This window comes from Tamandua tetradactyla, chromosome 21 (genome assembly GCF_023851605.1).
Source record: "Tamandua tetradactyla isolate mTamTet1 chromosome 21, mTamTet1.pri, whole genome shotgun sequence".
NCBI classification, from domain to species: Eukaryota; Metazoa; Chordata; class Mammalia; order Pilosa; family Myrmecophagidae; genus Tamandua; species Tamandua tetradactyla.
This window is the reverse complement of record NC_135347.1, coordinates 2,704,546-2,725,832: the sequence shown is the minus strand read 5'-3', so window position 1 is coordinate 2,725,832 and position 21,287 is coordinate 2,704,546. Positions and strand designations below refer to the sequence as shown.

The 21,287-nt window shown below is 38.1% G+C and overlaps 1 long non-coding RNA gene and 1 pseudogene across 1 annotated transcript in view; one reads left to right on the top strand and one right to left on the bottom strand.

Moving 5' to 3' along the window:
* LOC143665249 (uncharacterized) overlaps positions 1–21,239 on the bottom strand; it is a 44,204-nt gene extending 22,965 nt beyond the window's left edge. The window contains exon 1 of the long non-coding RNA XR_013166813.1: positions 21,134–21,239. This is a non-coding gene — a long non-coding RNA (uncharacterized LOC143665249). The remainder of the gene's footprint in view (positions 1–21,133) is intronic.
* Positions 6,174–11,286, top strand: LOC143665741 (monocyte to macrophage differentiation factor pseudogene; annotated as a pseudogene).
* Positions 21,240–21,287: the final 48 nt, after the last annotated feature.

Genomic DNA, 21,287 nt, shown 5'->3' with positions numbered 1-21,287 from the left:
TCAATTTTAGCATAATTTCATTGTTCCCAAGAGAAAGAAAAGGAATAAACACAGTTTTCCTCCTTACCCTGGACTTAAACACTCTTTATAAAGGAATCACATCTTTGAAGTAATTCTTGGGAGAACTAATTCACATTTTAGTGTGAATCAGTGGGACATATAGGTCTATACAACCCCTTTCAGACTTGTTAATCTTCAATTTGGTAATATTACTTATAGACCCACTAGAGAACCACCTTCGCTCCTATCTATTCCCTTACATTGTAGTTAAACCTCATTAGCTAATGGTTCACTCATCTCTAGCATCTATGTATCTCTAAGTCCCCTATATTCTGTATTATAAGACTCTGACTACACCTTTATGTGGTAATAAAAGTGGACTCATACAGTATCTATCCTTTGGTGTAAATAATTTTGCTCACCATGTGTCTTCAAGGCTCATCCAATTTGTCATGTGCTTCAGGACATAATTTTGTCTTACTTTTGCATAATATTCCATCGTATGTATATACTATATTTTGTTGATCCACTCTTCTGTTGATGGGCATTTGGTTTATTTTCATTTTTTCATGAGTGCGAATAATGCTGCTATGAAGATTGATGTGCAAATGTTTGTTTGTGTTGTTGCTTTCAGTTCTTCTGGGTATATACCAAGTGCTATTGTTGGGTTATAGGGCAACTCAATATGCAGTTTCCTAAGAAACTGCCAAACTGTCTTCCACAGTGTCTGCACCATTTTACATTTCCACCAGCAGTACATAAGTGCCCCAGTTTCTCCACAACCTCTCCAACATTTATAGTTTCCTGTTTGTTTAATAGCAGCCATTCTTATAGGTCTGAGGTTGTATCTCATTGTAGTCTTGATCTGCATTTCCCTTATAAGCAATGAAAATGAGCATCTTTTCATGTGCCTTTGAGCCATCTGTAATTTGCTCTTCAGAAAAATGCCTTTTTCTATCTTTAAGCCCATTTTATAATCAGGCTATTTGTCTTTTGTTGTTGGGTTGCATGATTTTTTTTATATATACAGGAAATCAAACCTTTGTCTAATATATGATTTCCAAATATTTTCTCCCATTGAGTTGGCTGCCTCTTCACCTTTTTGACAAAGTCTTTTGTGTTCCAGAAGCATCTGATTTTGAGGAGTTCCCATTTATGTATTTTTTCTTGTGTTGCTTGTGATTTCAGTGTAATGTTTAGGAAGCTACATCCTATTACTAGGATGTTTCCCTATATTTTCTTCTAGAAGCTTCATGGTGCTACTTCATATATTTAGGGGTTTGATCCACTTTGAGTTAATTTTTGTGTAGGCTGTAAACTAGGGGCCCTCTTATATCTTGGCTATAGATATCCAGTTCTTCCATGCCCAATTATTGAAAAGACTATTTTGTCCCAGTCCAGAGGAATTGGCAGCCTTGTCAAAAATCAGTTGACCATAGATTTGGTGGTCTATGTCTGCACTCTCAATTCAATTCCATTGACAATGCTTCTATCTTTGTGCCAGAACCATGCTGTTTGAACACTGTGGCTTTATAATAAGTTTTAAAGTCAGGGAGTGTTCATTCTCTCACTTCATTCTTTTTAAGGGTGATTTTAGCTATTCAGGGTCTCTTTCCCTTCCAGGTGAATTTGGTAATTAGCTTTTCCAAATTTTCAAAATAGGTCATTGTAATTTTGATTGGTATTATGTTGAATCTGTAGATCAATTCGAGGAGGATTGACAACTATATTTAGCCTTCCTATCCAGGAGCAGGGAATGTCTTTCAACCTATTTAGATCTCCTTTGATTTCTTTTAGCAATGTTATGTAGTTTTCTGTGTACAAGTTCTTCACATCCTTAGTTAAGTTCATTCCTAAGTATCTGATTCTTTTAGGTGCTATTTTGTATGATTTTTTTTTCCTTAACTGACTCCTCAGCTAGGTCATTGCTTGTGTATAGAAATGTTACTTATTTTTGCACATTAATTTTATACCCATCACTTTGCTGGATTTGTTTATTAGCTCAAATAACTTTGCTGTAGATTTCTCAGGATCTTCTAAGTATAGTATCATATCATCTGCAAATAATGAGAGTTTTACTTCTTCCTTTCCAATTTGGATGCCTTTTATTTTTTTGTCCTGCCTAACTGTTCTAGCTAGAACTTCTAGCACAATGTTGAATAATAGTGGTGACAGTGGGCATCCTTGTCTTGTACATAATCTTAGGGGAAAAGCTTTCATTCTCTCTCCATTGAGTATGAGACTGGCTATCAGTTTTTCATATATTCCCCTTATCATATTAAGGTGGTTTCCTCTGATTCTTATTTTTTGAAGGGTTTTTATCAGAAAAGGATGCTGAATTTTGTCAAATCCTTTTTCAGCATCAATGGAGATGATCATGTGATTTTTCCCTTTTGATTTGGTAATGTGTTGTATTGCATTAATTGATTTTCTTGTGTTGAACCATCCTTGCATTCTTGGTATAACCCCACTCAGTCATGGTGTGTAATCCTTTTAATGTGCTTTTGGATTCGATTTGCTAATATTTTATTGAGAATTTTTGCATCTATGTTCATTAGGGGATTGGCCTGTAGTTTTCCTTTCTTATAGTATCTTTACCCAGTTTTGGTATTAAAATGATATTAGCTTCATAAGATGAGTTAGGTAGAGTTCCTTTTTCCTCAATTTTTTGGAAAAGTTCTAGCAGGATTGGTGTTAGCTCTTTCTGGAATGTTTGATAAAATTCTCCTGTGAAGCTATATGGCCCTGGGCTTTTCTTTGCAGAAGATTTTTGATGACTGATTAAATCTCTTTTCTTGTGATTGGTTTGCTGAGATCTTCTATTTCTTCCTGAGTCAGTGTAGCTTGTTTGTGCATTTCTAGGAATTTGTTCAATTCATCTATGTTTTCTCGTTTGTTGGTGGATAGTTGTTCATAGTATCCTCATACGTTTTCTTTTATTTCTTCTGGGTTGGTGGTAACACACCCCTTCTCATTTCTGATTTGGTTTATTTGTATCCTCTATCTTTTTTTCTTTGTCAGCCTTGCTAGTGGCCCATCAATTTTATTGATTTTCTTAAAGATCCAACTTTTGGTTTTATTGATTCTTTCTTTCATTCTTTTGTTCTCCCATTAATTTATCTCTGTTTTAATCTTTTTTATTTCTTTTCTATTTGCTTTGGGGTTTGTTTGCTGTTCTTTCTCAAGTTCCTCTAGGTATGCTGTTAAATTTTTGATTTTTGCTCTTTCTTGTTTTTTAATATAGGTATTCAGGGCAATAAATTTCCCTCTCAGTACAGCCTTTGCCATGTCCCTTAAGTTCTGATAAATTGTGTTCTCATTTTCATTCATCTCCAGATCACTACTGATTTCTCTAACAATTTCTTCTTTGACTTATTGATTTTTTAAGAGTGTTTTACTTAATCTCCATATATTTGCTAATGTTCTCATTGTTTGGTCGTTATTGAGATCCAGCTTCATCCCATTGTGCTCAGAGAAAGTGCTTTGAATAATTTCAAGATTTTTAAATTTGTAAAGACCTGTTTTGTACCCTAGCATATGATCTATCCTAGAGAATATTCCATGAGCACCAGAGAAGAATGTATGATTTTATGCTTTAGTATGTAATGACCTATATATGTCTGTTAGGTCTAATTTATTTATCAAATTATTTAACTTCTCTATTTCCTTGTTGATCTTCTGTCTGGTTGTTCTATTTATAGAGGAGAGTGGTGTATTGAAGTCTCCCACTATTATTGTTGAAACATCTATTGCTCCTTTCAGTTTTGCCAATGTCTATCTCATGTATTTTGGATCTCCTTGATTGGGAGCATAAACATTTCTGATGGTTATATCTTCTTGGTGACTTGACCCTTTAATTAGTATATAGTATCCTTCTTTGTCTCATATAATGTCTTTACATTTAATGTCTATTTTGCCCAATATTAGTACAGCTACTCTTGCTTTCTTTTGATTACAATTTGCATAGAAAGTCTTTTTCTATCCTTTCACTTTCTGTCTATTTGTATCCTTGTGTCTAAGATGAGTCTCTTTTAAGCAGCATATAGCTGGATTATGTTTCTTAATCCATTCTGCCAATCTGTACCTTTTAACTGGTAAGTTTAGTCTGTTAACATTTAGAGTTATTACTGAAAGTGCATTTCTTGATTCCACTATCTCATCTTTTTATATTCTATTTGTCATATCTATATATTCTTTTCCCTCTTTCTCCTCATGTTCTTTAAATTACCCTTAGTGTTATTCTTCAATTCTGTGCCCTCCTCCAGACCTCCCTGTCCAATCTTTTTTTTCAGCCAGCAGAAGTCCTTTTAGTATTTCTTACAGGGCTGGTGTCTCATTGGCAAAATTTTCCAGGACTTCTTTGTCTGTGAAAACTTTAATCTTTCCCTCAATTTTGAAGGATAATTTGGTTTGGTACAGGATTCTTGGTTAGAAGTCCTTCTCTTTCAGGATCTTGGTTATATCATACCACTGCCTTCTTGCCTCCAGGGTGGCAGTTGTGTAGTCTGAACTCAATCTTATTTGATTTCCCTTGAATGTAGTAGATAGTTTTTCTCTTACTGCTTTCAGGATTTTCTGCTTCTCTTCAACAGTTGACAGACTGATTGGCATGTGTCTTGGGGAAGGCCTGTTTGGATTTATTCTGTTTGGAGTTTGTTGGACTTCTTTGACTTGTATATTTATTTTCTCTATGAGGGTTGGGAAGTTTTCCCCCATTATATCCTCGACTACTTTTCCTAGCCCTTACTCCTCTCTTCTCCTTCTGGGACAGCAATGAATGATTCTTATATTTGTGTGCTTTGTTTTGTCTATCATTTCCCTGAATTTGCATTGAATTTTTTCCATCTTTTTTGCCATTTGCTGTTTTGAGTCTTCGAAGTCAATTATCCTGTCCTGTATATCATTTATTCTTTCTTCTGTCTCTTCAAATCTGGTGTTGTGTTCTTCTAGTATGTTTTTTATTTGGTCAACAGAGAGTTTTAATCTCTGTGATATCCACTATTTTTCTATTTATTCTTACAAATTACTCTTTATGCTCTTTTAGTGTCTTCTTGATCTCCTTTATGTCATTTGTTATCCCACTTATTTTATTAAGTAGAGTTATATGAACATCTTTGATCAGTTGTTCCAACATCTGTGTCTCCTCTGGTGTTTTAATTTGGTCATTAGGCAGGGCTATATCTGTTTCCATTGTGATATGCTTTGTGATCTTCTGCTGTCTTCATCATGTGTAAATATCTTGATTGATTTACTTTGGGAGTTGATTTCTTTGAGTAGTCTGAGGCCTTGTGTTTGCAGGATGGTTGCACAGCAGGGAGCAGGGCAAGGGTGCTGTACTCTGTGTGGTTATTTGTTTCAAGGCAGATATGGTTGCAGGTTGGGAACATTATGCTGATGCTTGTGAACATGGGTGCCCAGTGGCTAGGAAGGATGTAGGTGTGTGGGTGCACTGATCTGGGGGGGAGTGTAACCCTGATGTGAGCTGGTCTAAGGCACAGAGCCCTTTGTGCACATGTATAGAGCAGTGGCAGCAGGTGTTATGCCTTTGTGGATTGGGTGCAGATGTGGCCCGACTTTGCAGGTTGGCACTTTCTCAGAGCTGAGGGTTGTGTGCACGGGTGGTTCTAAGATTGCTGTAAAGTGCAGTTCCCAGATCTGAATGATGTGATTTGAGGCCTATGCACATGTGTGGGCCCGGGAATTCCATAAATGATGTGCTGAGCTCAGGGAGGGTGGGGTGAGGCTGTGTGACACTATGGGCAGTGGGGGGGCTGTGATAGCCTAGGTATGGAGGTCAGTGCCTGCAGCCTTTATGTGCTGGCAACAGCCTGTAGGGAACAGGGAGGGGCAGGTAGTGCTCAGGAAGGGTGCAAGAGAGGTGGGTTAGTCTGCACTTCAGGTGGGGGTGTGGGGCAGGTATGTGCGCTGGAGGCTGGTGGGGTGGGGGCACCTGGAGTGTGGGGAATGTGAACAGGTGATGGGGTTCAGATGCATGGAGTGTAGTGTGAGTTTCTGGTCACAGCGCTGCGCTGGTGAGGGTAGCATGCCCAAGGAACACATCCTGGCTTACTTCCTTGTGGGCACCTGTCCGTGCACTCCCATAGGCTCCTTAGCTCCACACCTCCATGCCAGGCCCCACCTTTCTGCTCCTCATTTCCTCGGTCTCTGCAACTATGGCTGTAACACGAGATGCAGAAGACTCTCCCAGGTCAGCCACACTCCTGAATTGCCACCTCAGCTGCCCTCCTGTCCCTTCTCTAACTTTTCCATGGAGTAGGACTAATCTGGAGCTACTCTATTTGGCCATCTTCTCAGAAGTCTCTGTTCTCTTTGTATCTTTGCATATCGTGATGCCGAGGTCCTGATGCTCTGCATCCCGAGTTGCCCGTGCCCTCCCAGCCGGTGGTCCTGAGGACCTCTGCCACCCTCTGTGCTGCCCCTGCTGCCATGTGCTCTTCTTTCTTTTAACCACACTTTTGCAGTCTTGAGAGATGGTATTTTTAGCCTGATGTTAATATTTCTTGTAAGAAGGCAGAAAGAGTACTTGCTATTGTCCGATGGATGTACTATTAATGTAGAACAGATGATCTTCACAAGAGTATGTGCTCACTAAACATTAAATGTTCCTGTCTCTTCTATAAAAACCTTTCTTGATTTGATATTCCCAAGTACCAGAGAGCCTAAGATGGGTCTGCCATCTCCTGGACATTTGTATGGACTAAGTCCACTTATCACCTTAAGAATTTGGGGGCATTCAATACTACTTTTTCTTACTGAAAGTACCTGTTTGAATTGGACTGACATGGTTTGGGTAGATAGTAGGAAGGCAAAAATGGAAAGTCTAATTATCTGGTTGGATAGGATTTCCTCTATGGTGCTCTTCTCATTGAGGCCCTCCTTGGTGACCTCTATTAAAAACTGCAGGCTCCTCCTCATCTCTTCTCTGCCTTAGTTTTCTCCATAACATTGCACATATTTACTTGCTTATATTTTCCATCTCTTGATTAAAATTTCAGCTCCATGAGGGTAAGTGTTGTTGTCTGTTGTTTACTTCTCAATTTCTAGCCCCAAGAACAGGAGCCCTTGGCTACACTGACTATTTGGGCATCAAGATTTGCTGAATGGCTGAGTAAATTAGAGATTTATTTTTACATTGAGGTGAAATTCACATAATATAAAATCAACCATTGAAAAATGAGTAATTCAGTGGCATTTCGCACCTTCACAAAGATGTGCAATCACCATCTATATACATTTCTATAACATTTTCATCTTCCCAAAATAGAACCCCATACCTATTATACATATATTCCTTGTCCCTCCTTCCTCCCAAAGCCTGTCAACCAGCCCTCTGCTTTCTGTCTGAATGGACTTACTTTTTCTGGATATTTCATATAAATGGATCATGCTGCATGCTACCTTTTTTTAAAAAAATATATATTTTTTATTTTTTATTGTATTATATAACATATATGCAAAGCAAAGAAAAAAAAAGCAATAGTTTTCAAAGCACTCTTCAACAAGTAGTTACAGAACAGATCCCAGAGTTTGTCATGGGCTACCATATGATCCTTTCAGATTTTTCCTTCTAGCTGCTCCAGAATATAGGAGGCTAGAAGGCATAAATATTTTTTTTATCATCACAGTCGACTTTTTTCTTCTTTTTTTGTGAAAAATAACACATATACAAAAGAGCTATAAATTTCAAAGCAGAGCACCACAATTAGTTGTAGAGCATAATCCAGAGTTCATCATGGGTTACAATTCTACAATTTTAGGTTTTTACTTCTAGCTGCTCTAAGATTCTGGAGACTAAATTGATATTTCAATTTAATGTTTCCATAATCATATTCATTTGTTAAATTCTATCTTCTCTGTATAACTCCACCATCACCATTTATCTTTCTATCCCTCCCTTTAGGGGTGTTTGGTCTATGGCCATTCTAAATTTTCACGTTGGAATGGACTGTCAATGATCTGGGGTAGAGCAATGGAACTATTTGATGTTCTGGAGAGGCTGGGCCTTCTAGGTTTCAGGACATATCTGGTCCAGGGACCCATCTGGAAGTTATAGGTTTCTGGAAAGTTACATTAGTACTGCATATACTTTTTTTTCTTTCTTTTTCTGTTTTGGGTGGATGGACCAGGAATCAAAGATGGGTCTCTTGCATGGCAAGCAAGCATTCTACCATGGAACCACTCATGCACCCAGAGCATGTTACCTTTTTTGTCTGACTTCTTTTTATTTACTGTTTTCAAGGTTCATCCATGTTATAGCTTGTATATCAATACTTCATTTCTTTTTATGGCTGAATAATAGACCTCTGTAAGGATAGGTCAAATTTTGCTTATCCAGTCATCTTTTTATGGACTTGTTTCCACTTTTTGTTTTTTGTCAATTAGAGATTTGTCTTGTGGTTACAAAAGACAATGCATAGAGCATGGTCTTGAGTGGGCAGGTTGGAGAAAAGGGACTTTAGTTATTCTGCATATTTAAGGAAAGGGATTTTTTGGCTTTTTCTGGACATTCCAGCAGATAGGGGAAGAGCGGGGAAGCTGGATTCAGGAAAGAGAAGGGAGGGAAAAATGTTCTCTAGGTCTTTCCCCACCTCTAGTCTGTTGCCATCCCAAGGAAATTTAGGAACTTCTTACCTATAGTCTCTGGTCCTATGGTGTACGACCCAATTGTGCAATCTCTGTTCTCGCGTACTGGATTGGAGAAAGTCACCTGACCTGCGGCAGCAAATAAGAGATTCCCAGGGGTGGAAAATGGCCACCAAAGACTGATTTCCGATTTTCATCAAAGTCGTTTGTTGCACTGTGTATAATTAGTTTGTCATTATCACAGTTCATTAAAACCAGTTACTCACAGGAGCAAATTAAAGTTTGAGAAAATTAAAATATACACTTATGTAGAAAGGCTAGATAAGGTTGGGGAAACAGAAAATAAAAGCAAAATTAAGATACAGAAAATATGAGAGAAAAGGTGAGACAGAGAAGATCAATTCAGAAGTTTCAATATTCAATTATTAGAGAGTATGGAAAAAGGATAGGTGAGAATATTCCAAAAAAAAAAAAAAAGATGGAAAAATATTTGCTACAGTTGAGTAAAATCATGAGTCTTCACAGTAAATGAATTCAAGTATGACCAAAGGGTCTGGACAATGTTTCATGAAATTTCAATAAAACAAAGGTAAAGATCAGGTCCCAAAAGCTTTCAGAGAGAGAAAATAAACTAGCTTATAATGTTTGATACCAAACAGATTGCTACCAAATTTCTCCTTAGAAACAATGGGTATATAAGAAATAGCACAATAGCTTCAAAATCCCAAGGGAATAAAGTTTTTGAAACAAGAAGTATATATTTAAGCAGTTGTTTTATCTCATATGAGGGTAAAATGAAGACATTTCAGGCAAGCTCACCAAGTTTTCTTCTTAAAGAGTCAATCAGAAGACATTAGTTGACATTATGCCGTAATGAAATGAGGGCAAATAAAACAAGTAAAAGGAAGAAATGAAAGAAAAGAAATGGTAGAATGAACACAAGAGTACTAGGGAAAGAACTGCCAGAATGCTACCTGAGTAGCACTGGAAGAAATGAGTTCAAAGTAGTATAAGACTCAGGGGACTCCAAGAATGAAATCAGGAAGAATGGATTGAATTTCCTCAGTTGCTCAGAAACCTGGGAAGATCTTATCAACAAAATGGGGAAGACACATGAAATTCTAACAAAGGCAGAAAACTAAAGAATGCATGACCAGATATGAAGCAAATTGAATTTCTCCTTGATTTTGAGAAATTGATGGAATCAATGGATCTAAGAAAAGAGAATTCATTTGCTCTTATACCGAAAACTTGTTCTTTTAGTTCCCCTATGAGTCATTCACATTGGGTCAACAGAAATTGAAATACAATCTTACCAGGAACATGGCTTTTCTGAAGAATTTCTTTTTACATCATCCTAATACTATTAATGTTTCAAATATCGATATCAACCTATAAGTAATGAATTACTTGCAGTCAAGAGCAGAGCATCAACGTGGTCAGGTTTTAGGATTCTAAGCAAAGGTATGGAAGACAGACAATAAGAGGTGGGTGTGGGAGAGGACTGGAGAGCAGGGTAGGGTCACTAGAGCTTTCATGTTACATTCAAGATTAAGAGATGTCATTGAAAATTGATGAGAAGAGAAACGAGCTTCATGCGTATCATTTTTATTCTTACTTTAATGAATGCAATCTCTCACAAATGGTACAAGTATCAAAAATTGGGACAAAGAGAAAAGGATTGGAAGTGGGAAATGTGAAAGAGAGCTACTTTTTATCTTTCATAGTCGGGCAGCACTAGAGAATGCTGAAGATTGATAAATTATGAAATAGCGAGGACTGGAGTCACTGAAGCCACCTGCCTCTCGCCCCCAGCAGCCTGCCTGGCCTGGGCTCTTTGGTGACTCCCCACCTGGCCCACTCCTGCTCTGCCCCCTAAGTGACTCTACCGGGCATGCAGGCAACACCTGGAGCTGCTGAAGCTGGGAGCCCTGGAGCTGCTGAAGCTGGGAGCATCCCGGCCCTGAGGCAGAGAGGAGCATCAGTGGGGCTGAAGAATTGATTCCAACCATTCAGACCAATCTGGCCCCAGCCAATGACCATTACAACTGAACTTGCTGTGACCATGCTGCTGTTACACACACGCGTTCCTCATTGTGCCGGCCATAGTGGGCACTGTTCTCCGCCACTGGCTCTCTGATGACTGCTGGGCAAAGGCAGCATGGATTTATGGGATGGGCCTTTGTGCCCTCTTCATCACTTCCACCATATTTCACATTGTATCATGGACAGAGAGCCACTGAAGGAAAGTGGAGCATCGGTTTCACGTGTGTGATGGAATTGTTATCTATTTCTTCATTGCTGCCTCTTATGCTTCATGGTTAAATCCCCGTAAACTTGGACCTCTGGCATCTCTTCTGTGTTGGTTTTTCTGGCTCTTGGCAGCTGAAGGAAACTTTTATGCATTTCTCTACCATGAAAAGTATATACTGATGGAGCTCTTTTTCTATCTCACAATGGGATTTTCTCCAGCTTTGGTGGTGACATCAATGAAGAATACCAATAGACTTTCCATACTTGCCCATGGGAACTTAATTGGGAGTTGAGTTCTTCAAAAGTGATGGCATAATTCCATTTGCCCTGCCATCTGGCTCCTCTTGTGGCCATAGCAGCTGTGCATGTGGAAACATCTTTACCAAGTCCTGCAGACTTGATGCTTCATTTATGATCAATCTGTGCTAGGACTCGAAACCAGTATTATTTCAATGATGGCACTCGGGAGCAGGGTAGAGCTAAATATTGTGCAGAAAAACAAACAAAAAAGCAAAGACCAGGACACTAACTTTCTTTACATCCTTTGAATATTATTACTGCGAAAATATGAAAGCTATGTTCTGAAATTCTTCCCCACCCCTCACAACAAATGCATAAGATAGAGAACAAATTACTCCTTATATTCCGTTATCATGAAGGACTCTGGACTCTGGATAGGCTTGGCCAACTGATGTTTACTAAGCAGAATCTTGTATTTTCATTTTATAGATTTTGCTACGTGATTTTTCTAAATTCATAAAAGTTAGTGCAATAACAAAGCTTCCTTTTTAAGAAAAAAAATTGTTTCTATCACTTTCCCATTAACTGTGTAAAGAATCATGGACAGAACTTAAACTACTTTTTAGTGTGTTTCATCTTGACATAACATTTTTAACTGGAAACTTCAATTTTTTGTTAAAGAAAATACTCCACTGAATGTCATCTCTGTGGTTCTTCATTCATGTGAATTTTTGCAGCATGCAGTCAACATTCCATAAAAGAATGAACACTATACCTCTACTGATGGTTTTATTAAGCATGAAGGAAATGCCAATTAAAAAAAATATGTTTTCCAAACTTTTCTGCTAACTTCTGACTCTGAATTCAGTGCTGCTTTGGACCATATATTTGATCTAGCGGGTTTTACCAGTGATAGAAAATTATTTTGATATTAACATTTTCAAAAAATCCAATTATTTTTCTAAGCCTTTGCCATGTTTTCTTGAGGGTCTCTTTCAATACTGGGTGAGTGCGCATGTCTGTATTATGATAGTACTGTTGGTAGGCCATCTACTGAGAACTGAAGAATAGTAAGAATTGAAGTGAATGGTTGTATTTCTTATTTGATGCCTGCTGGTTAAGTCATTGTCACTTAGCTTTACACGATCAGTTTGATGTTCCTCTTAAATTGTGGAATTAAATGCATAAATTCACTTTCGTGCCTTTCTTTTGCATCTCCATATATATAAATACTTTTTTTCCCCACAGAAAAGTATTTAAAGCATTGTGTGACAGGTAGAAACTCATGCGTCTTTACTCCATGGGTTATACTCTGGCTCAGTGAGTGGTTTTTAATATATTATTTTTGGTTTTCTCGCAGTGCCTTTATATCAAGATTTACATACCCATTGCCTTGTTGATTAATCTCTCCTGTTGGTATTTTAATAAATTAAACAACTTGCCTTTAGATCAGATGCCAGATGTTGCCTATTTCCTAGTTGCCGGCTCAATCAGTGGATTTGTCTGTTTATTTGATGACATTTTGGTTTGCTATTGAATTTTTGTGCAGGTGTGGCTTTAAAAGAGGGCTTGTTCCCAAACATATGGGGCCCAGAATGGGAAGGAGGGTTTGTGAGTCTTAATGTCATATTCGATATATCCCAGAGTATGTTGGGCAGATAATTAAAAGTATTGGCAAAGTCTCTGGAGTGACTGGATAAAAAAATATGAAACTATTAAGCTTTCCCACCTGGGGAACCCTGACTACTCTCTTAAACACTAGGAACTCCCAAATTAACAGGCTAAGCCCTTGATCTTGAAGCTTGCTTGGATGTGGTCTCTCTCTCTAAGCCCAGCTCTGCAAATAAAAGGTTGTTCCCCATCCGCCTCCGGTGGTGTTTGTCTCCCTAGCAATGTGGGAGATGACTCCCAGGGATGAGCCTGGCCCTGGCACCTTGGGAACGACAGAGACTTCCTGACCAAAAAGGAGAACAGAAATGTAACAACATCAAGTATCAGTCAGTTTGCTAGCGCTCCCTGAATGCAATACTGGAAATGGAACAGCTTTTAAAGAGAGAATTTTTTAAGTTGCATCTGCTGGGGTCTTTGGCTTCTCCTTTCAAGCAGCGTCCCCAGGGGGCGTTTTCTTTCTTCATCTCCAAAAGTCTCTGCCTGTGTGGGCTCTGAAGTTTTTTCCAAAATGGTTCCCCCTTAAAGGACTCTACTAAGTGACCCACCTGAAATGGGTAGAGACACATCACCGTGGAAACCACCTAATCAGAAGGTCCCACGCACAATTGGGATAAAAGGTCCCACCAAGCAATATTGAATCAGGATTAAAGAACATGGCTTTTCTGGGGTAAACAACGGTTTCAAACCAGCACAGTATCAGTGGCTAAGAGCGTTCAGATAAAGTTAGAGGCTATTCTGGAATCTACTCTAATGCCAGCTTCACCACATATTGCTAATTGCCAAGGTTTGCCAAACCGAACCAACATCACTCCTGTTAACCCTAAAAGACACCCTGGGCTCTATCTGAGATCCTACAAAAGTAGCACGTACTAAGATTATTCTAGAAACTTCAGATCTTCAGATAGTTCCTGGGCCAGATAAGTCCTGAAACCCAGAGGTGCCAGTCTCTCTAAAAGCATCATCTGGTTCCATCCACCTGCCCCATGTTGTCAACATCCCTTTTCAACATGGAAAATGTTAGAATGGGTATAACCCAAACATCCTTAAAGATGGGGAGAAAGATCAAAGGAGGAGGAGGTGTTATAACAGAGAAGTTGGAATTTAACAAATGAGTATAATCAATGAACTGTTATATATTTTTGCAGTCTCCAGTGTCTTGGAGCAGCTAGAAGGAAAAACCTGAAGCGATGGAACTATAAACCATACCGAACTTTGAAATCTGTTCCATAGCTTATTGTTAAATTGTACTTTAAATTTATCGATGTTTGTATATATGTTATATTTCACAATAAAGATGTTTTTTTAAAAAGGGAGAACGAGGTTAAAAAAAGAGGGCTTTTTTTATGTGTATATATTTCGAACATTCTGATTTAGGGGAATTATATGGGAATAAAGCCCAAAAAAAGTGGTATATGCTGGTGAATTTCTAAATAGATGAGGTACTCAGTGATACCACCAATCACATGCTCCTGTATGCAGGACTCTCAACATCTGGGCTAGAGTTTTGCTGTATATATTTTATTTTATTATTAGTATTATTTTTTGCATGGGCAGGCACCGGGAATCAAACCCGGGTCTCTGGCATGACAGGCGAGAACTCTGCCTGCTGAGCCATTGTGGCCCACCTTACTTTATTTTAATCTATTAACTTTCTGTGGACTCATTTATAAATAAGTCTGTTCAAAAGTAACACTGTCAATGTGTGATTGTGAAAGCCTTGTGTCTGATGCTCCTTTTATCTACCTTTTTGACAGACGAGTAAAACAAATAAATAATAGGGGAACAAATGTTAAAATACATTTAGTAGGTTGAAATGCTAGTGATCAATGAAAGGGAGGGATAAGGGGTATGGTATGTATGAATTTTTTCCTGTTTTCTTTTTATTTCTTTTTCTGAATTGATACATGTGTTCTAAGAAATGATCATGATGATGAATATGCAACTATGTGATGATATTGTGAATTACTGATTATATATGTAGAACGGAATGATCACAGGGTAAGAATGTTTGTGTTTGTTGTTATGTTTAAAAAAATTAAGAAAAAAAAAAGTAACACTGTCAAAACCATGAAGATGTACTTAAGGATTGTGCTGTAAAGTAGAATAAAATTGTTACTTGGACAAAAAAAAAAAAAAGAAAATAAAGAAAGATGTATTTGTTTTTCTCTGCTGCATAACAAATTAGTCCAGAACTTTGTGGCTTCGGTGGGTCAAGAATTTGGAGCTGATTGACTGGGAAATGCTGCCTCAGTTTCACATGAACTTTCAAGCTCCTCTTTCACAGGGTTGCTTGAGCATCCTCATGATGGACAATGCAACTGCTTCCTCTTGAGAGAACACTCCAAGGAACCAGCCATCATCTAGCCTCAGAAGACACGCACTGTCACTGCTGCAATATCCTACTGGTCACACAGGTTGGCTCTATTGATTCTGGAAGGGAATATCGCAAGGGTGTGAATACCATCTAGGAAGCAAGGGCCATTGAAGGGCCTTGGGAGCTTGTTAAAAGATGTATGAACCTGTGATTTAGAGTTTTTGGAGCAAGTTTCAGAAACATAAAAAATAGAAATGCTTAAAATAAGTTTTCTGTACTATTTGATTTTTTTTTTCCTATACGCACATGGTAGTTTGGTCAAAAAATGAATTCAAAGAATTTAAAAAAAAATTTATTTACTAATTTAAAAAATTTAACAAATGAACTAAAACATCAACATATATAATCAGTCATTCACAATATCATCACTTAGTTGCATATTCGTCATTTCTTAGAACATTTGCACCAATTCAGAAAAAGAAATTAAAAGACAACAGAAAAAGAAATAAAACAAAAACAGAAAAAAAAGATTATACATACCATACCCCTTACCCCTTGCTTTCATTAGCATTTCATACTAAATTTATTTTAACATTTGTTCCCCCTATTATTTATTTTTATTCCATATGTTCTACTTATCTGTTGACAAGGTAGATAAAAGGAGCATCAGACACAAGGTTTTCGCAATCACATTGTGAAAGCTATATCATTGTTCAATCATCCTTAAGAAACATGGCTACTGGAACACAGCTCTACATTTTCAGGCAGTTCCCTCCAGCCTCTCCATTACATCTTGGTTAACAAGGTGATATCTATTTAACGCATAAGAATAACCTCCAGGATAACCTCTCGACTCTGTTTGGAATCTCTCAGCCATTACCACTTAGTCTCATTTCACTCTTCCCCCTTTTGGTCCAGAAGGTTCTCTCAATCCCTTGATGTTAATTCTCAGCTCATTCTAGGGTTTTTCTCAATCCCTTGATGCTGAGTCTCAGCTCATTCCAGGATCTCTGTCCCATGTTACCAGGAAGGTCCACACTCCTGGTAGGCATGTCCCATGCAGAGAAGGGGAGGGTGGTGAGACTGCTCGTTGTGTTGGCTGGAGAGAGAGGCCACATCTAAGCCACAAAAAAGGCTCTCTTGGGGGTGACTCTTAGGCCTAGATTTTAAGCAGACTTGACCTATCCTTTGTGGGGTTAAGTTTCATATGAACAAACCCCAAGACTGGGGGCTCAGCCTATAGCTTTGGTTGTCTACACTGCTTGTGAGAATATCAAGAATTCAACTTGGGAAAGTTGAATTTCTCCCCATTCTCACCATTCCCCAAAGGGGACTTTGCAAATACTTTTCCAGTCACTGATCAAATCACTCTGGGATTCATCGGGGCATCACTCTGGACAAACCAGCAAAATCTCATGTCCTACTCAAGATTCCAAGTACTTAGGGTGTTCAATCAAACTATCTACATAAATTATATTAGGAAATGCACTAGTCAAAATATAAATTTTGTAACAAATAAACATTTTTTGCTTTATTCTCACACGTAAGGTGACATTTTAAGTATTAATTATCATCTATTTTCAGCATCCTGCAATAATGACATTCCTTTGTTCTTCCTCATGCAAAAACATTTTTAAAATTTGTACATTGTACATTTCACTATTATTATACACTCTAGGCATTCCTAGATTATACCATCTCAATCTTTAACATCTATCTTTCTTTCTGATTTCATTTATGTCCCCAGCCCTCCTCCATCTATCATTCTCACATGCAGCTTCATTCAGTGTTTTAACATAATTATATTACAGTTAGGTAGTATTGTGCTATCCATTTCTGAGTTTTTGTATCCAGTCTTGTTGCACAACAATCTTGAACATTATTTATTCTATTACATGTTCTCCAAAGATGATATTAAAAAATAATTGCTTTTATGTGACTTATGAAAATAATACTTGTTTATCCTGAAATGTTTGAAAAATCACCCACAATCCCAAAATTTATTTGTTAACTTTTTGGAGACGATCTCATCTCTTTCTCTTTCCAGATATAACTATACCTATAGCTATAAGTCTGGTTTAAAAGGTGGGATTATAGTGGCTTCCTTTTATTCCATTGTAAAGATATACTACAATTTAACTTCCTATTTTGGGACATCAATGTTGTTCCCAGTTTTTATGTTTATAACAAGTGTTTTGTAGAAATCATTGTCTGCATCTCATCATTTCTTTTGAGTAAATTCTTAAAATTTGAATCACTGGGACAAAGTTTATGAATATTTTTAAGGCCCTTGAAAAAACAGAGGAAACTTTCTTTCTGAAAGTTTGTCCCAATATCTATATCACAGAGTTTGAGAATACCTGCCCCACGGAGCATTTGAGCATTTGCTGTCTGTGTGCTGTTATCAATATATAGTGGTTGGAAAAATGGGCAATTTCCAAGTGAGAATTTGGAACAAAAGAAAGGAATTCAGTTCCAGCTCTGAGATTTAGTTCACAGAGGGAAAAAAACAAACAGATCAACAAAGAACAAAGAATTCCTGTCCCAATGGAATTTATCAGACGTACTATGGGGCCATCCATTTAAAGCCATCTGTGTCATTAGATCACAAGTCCTCCTTTGTTCATGGACTTGCCTCTTTTCCCTACTCCCATGCTCATAAACTCTTAAATTACATTTACCTTTACTGGGATATAAAGGTCAGATGCAATTTATCTAATAGACCCAATTGATGGAACTCTATACAGTGCAAGAAATATTAGGCTTGAAGAACTAAAAACATTTTGGCCCTTCCCCTGTGCTGCTCTCAGCATGTTTTAAATGTGACCCAGCATTTGTTAATGGATACCACATGTCACCAGCTTTAAATGACCTTATCCATCTTATCACTACAAGTCCAAGCTAGGAGAAAACACTACTGCCAAATGATCCTGAATGATGTTGTCTGTCTTGTTAGCCATCAGCAACTTTGACATGGCTGGTAATTCTTGTCCATATATTTTATCACTTACCAGATTACATTGAAAATAAAAATTTCTTGAAAACCTTCTCTCTCAATTTTGTCTTTCTTGGCATTATATATAATGATAATGAAAAGAAGGAAATTACTTGATTAATTTTACCTCTTTAGCTAAGCAGGTCCCATCATTCAGTTCTGGGAATGAATCTGGTGACCTGAGTTCACATCCTAGCCTCTACCCATCCTGAGCTCCACCACTTTTTGTCTCAACTTCCAGGGTAACAAAATGAGGCAGGCAAAACCTTTCTTAGCTAATACTCAGAGTTCCTTTGAGGATAAAATATATTTTAGCGATCACATTTAATTGTTATATTGGTGTTTGGAGTATAGTTTAGGCCCCAGAGATTTTTTTTCTTTAAATAAGCTTGAATTAGCTCAATTGCATTGAATTCCTGGTAACAGATAAAGAGAACCAAAAACAATTTGCCTAATACTATTGACCTTTGTAATTTGCATCCATTCCGTTTTGTTATTTTAAGAATTCTGAAACAACCTTCACTAAGCGTTCTAAGTGCTTAAATCTATAGTATTTTATGAACGATAAACTTGTTTTCCAGTCTCGTGGATGGTTGTCTGGAAACCCTTCCCTCCAATTTATTTTATCTACATTTGAACAAGTAACTTTAACCAATTTATCTAAAGATATTTTTTTAAAATTATGTTTCTAGCAATCAGTATTATCAACTCTGCAGCATTTCATGATGAATTGATAATTTTTCCAGCTAATTTACAAAGTAATAGTAAATAATGAAACTCAAATTCATGTGCCAACACTAATACCAAACATGACCTTAGAGAAGTCTGCCATTCCTTTCTTTCAAGGACAAATTCCAGCAGACAAGTGTACGGTTGTTTTAAGAGAACACCATGGATTTCACTGTATAACAAAACTGATACTGCCTTTGACACCTCTTCAAATGCCTTTTAAAAAGTCAAAATGCTCCAAAAGTATGGATTACCTAATGTGGGATTTGCTAGTGTTATGGGTTGAATTATGTTCCTTAAAAAGATATGTTTAAATTTTAAGCCCCAGTCCCGGTCTTTGAAGCTGCGATTAAGATTGGGTTAAACTGGATTAGGGTGGCACTAATCTGATATGACTGGTGTCCTTATAAGTGGAGGAAATTTGTTATCAGAGAGAGATAAACACGGCTGGGGACAATGCTGTGTGATGATGGTGACAACGTTTGAAGCTACAAGATAAGAAATACCAAGTGCCTGGTTTGAAGCTATTAAATACCCCAGGAAAGATCATGTTTTTTTTTAAAAATCCATTCCTGTGGGGACAGACCTACTGTGGGTGGGAGCTTTGGGTTAGATTACTTCTACTGAGATGTGACTCACCCCACTCAGGGTGGGTCTTCATCCTTTATTGGATCCTTATAAGAGGATAAAGGGCAGAAGAAACTGAGAAAGCTTCGAGAGAGAAATACTCAGGCAAGTTTGGAGAGAGCTGAGAAAGAAATGCCCCAGAGGAGCTAAGAGAGGTCCCATAGAGGAAGCCACTGGAACCAGAGCTGAAGGCAACAAAATTCAGGAGTCAAAGAATAGCAGCCGTCAGCCATGTGCCTTCCCACGTGACAGAGGTGTCCCAGATGCCAGCAGCCTTTCTTTAGAGTCCAGGTATCATCCGGTGGTGCCTTAATTTGGACATTTTCAGGGCCTATGAATCATAAACCGAAGTGAATAGATCCTCATTGTAAAAGCCAGTCCATTTCTGGTAGATGGCATTCCAGCAGCTTTAGCAAACCAGAACACCAAGGATTACAGGCAAAACCCTGGAAGCTAAGAGAGGGAAGGAAGGATCCTCCAATACCCAGGTTTCAGGGGGAGCATGGCCATGGTGAAGCCTTGATTTTACACTTCTAGACTCCAGAACTGTGAGAAAATAAACTTCTATTGTTTTAAGCTCACACGACTTTGTTATGGCAGCCCTAGGAAACTAATACAATTGAAGGTTCTGAAGGGCAGATTCTAGGAAGTAAAACCATAAATGCTACAGGGAACAAAACCAACCTCCTTAAATGGCAATTTTGCTACCTTCTGTTTCAGGAATTTTCCTTTTGTGGTCTTCCCTGCCTATTCAGAGGTTTTATATTATTCCTTCCAAAGCACAAGGTGCTTTCCCTGAAAGGAATTGTCCTGTTAAGCTTAATTTGTCAATTGAAAAGTGAGGAGTTTGGGTGGCAGAAGTGGTGGGGAGAGTGGCAGATGACTGGTCCTGTGTGCCGAGGTTACAGCAAGGGCCTGCCAGAGCCTCTGGTCCTTTTGTCTCTGCACTCTGTGTTCTTCACCTGACCCAGTTTTTTTTTTAAATGCAATTTTATTGAGATATCTATTCACTATGATAGTTAGGCTCAGGTGTCAACTTGGCCAGTGATGATGCCCTGTTGTTTTGTTGCTGGGGACTTAAATCATCAGCATATGAAACTCATCTATGGCTGATTACGTCTGCGTCAGCTAATGGGCATGCCTTCCACAGTGAGTGATGCTTAATTTAATTAGCTGGAGGCTTAAAAGAAAGAGGTCAGAAGAGAGTTCAGCAGCTCAGCATACCTCACCTCAGCAATCACAGCTCAGCCCAGACATTTGGACATGCAGAAAGGAATCGCCCAGGGAAAGCCATTTGAACCCAGAAGCTGGGAAGGAAGTCCAGCAGATGCTCACAAAATGTGCCTTCCCATGTGACAGAGAAAGCTAGAGGAAAGTCAGCTGCTTATCTTCTAAAGAACTATATATTTGTAACTAAATAAATCTCCTTAGTAAAATCGGATCCATCTCTGGTGTTTTGCATTCTGGCAGTTTTAGCAAACTAAAACATTCACACACCATATAATCATCCAGAGTGTACAATCAATGGTTCAGAGTATCATCATACAGCTGTGCATTATCACTACAATCAATTTTTGAACATTTTCATTACTCCAAAAAATTAAAAATGAGAATAAAAATAAAAGTAAAAAAGAACCCCAAATACCCTATCCCCTCCACCCCCTTATTATTTATTTATTTTTTTGTCTTTATTTTCTTACTCATCTGTCCATACACTGGATAAAGGGAGTATCCTGACCCAATTTTTTTGGGAGGTGGTGCATGGGCAGACGGCTGAACCTGGGTCTCCCACATGGCAGGTGAGAATTCTACCACTGAACCACCTGTGCACCCTTGAAACCCTGACCCAGTTTT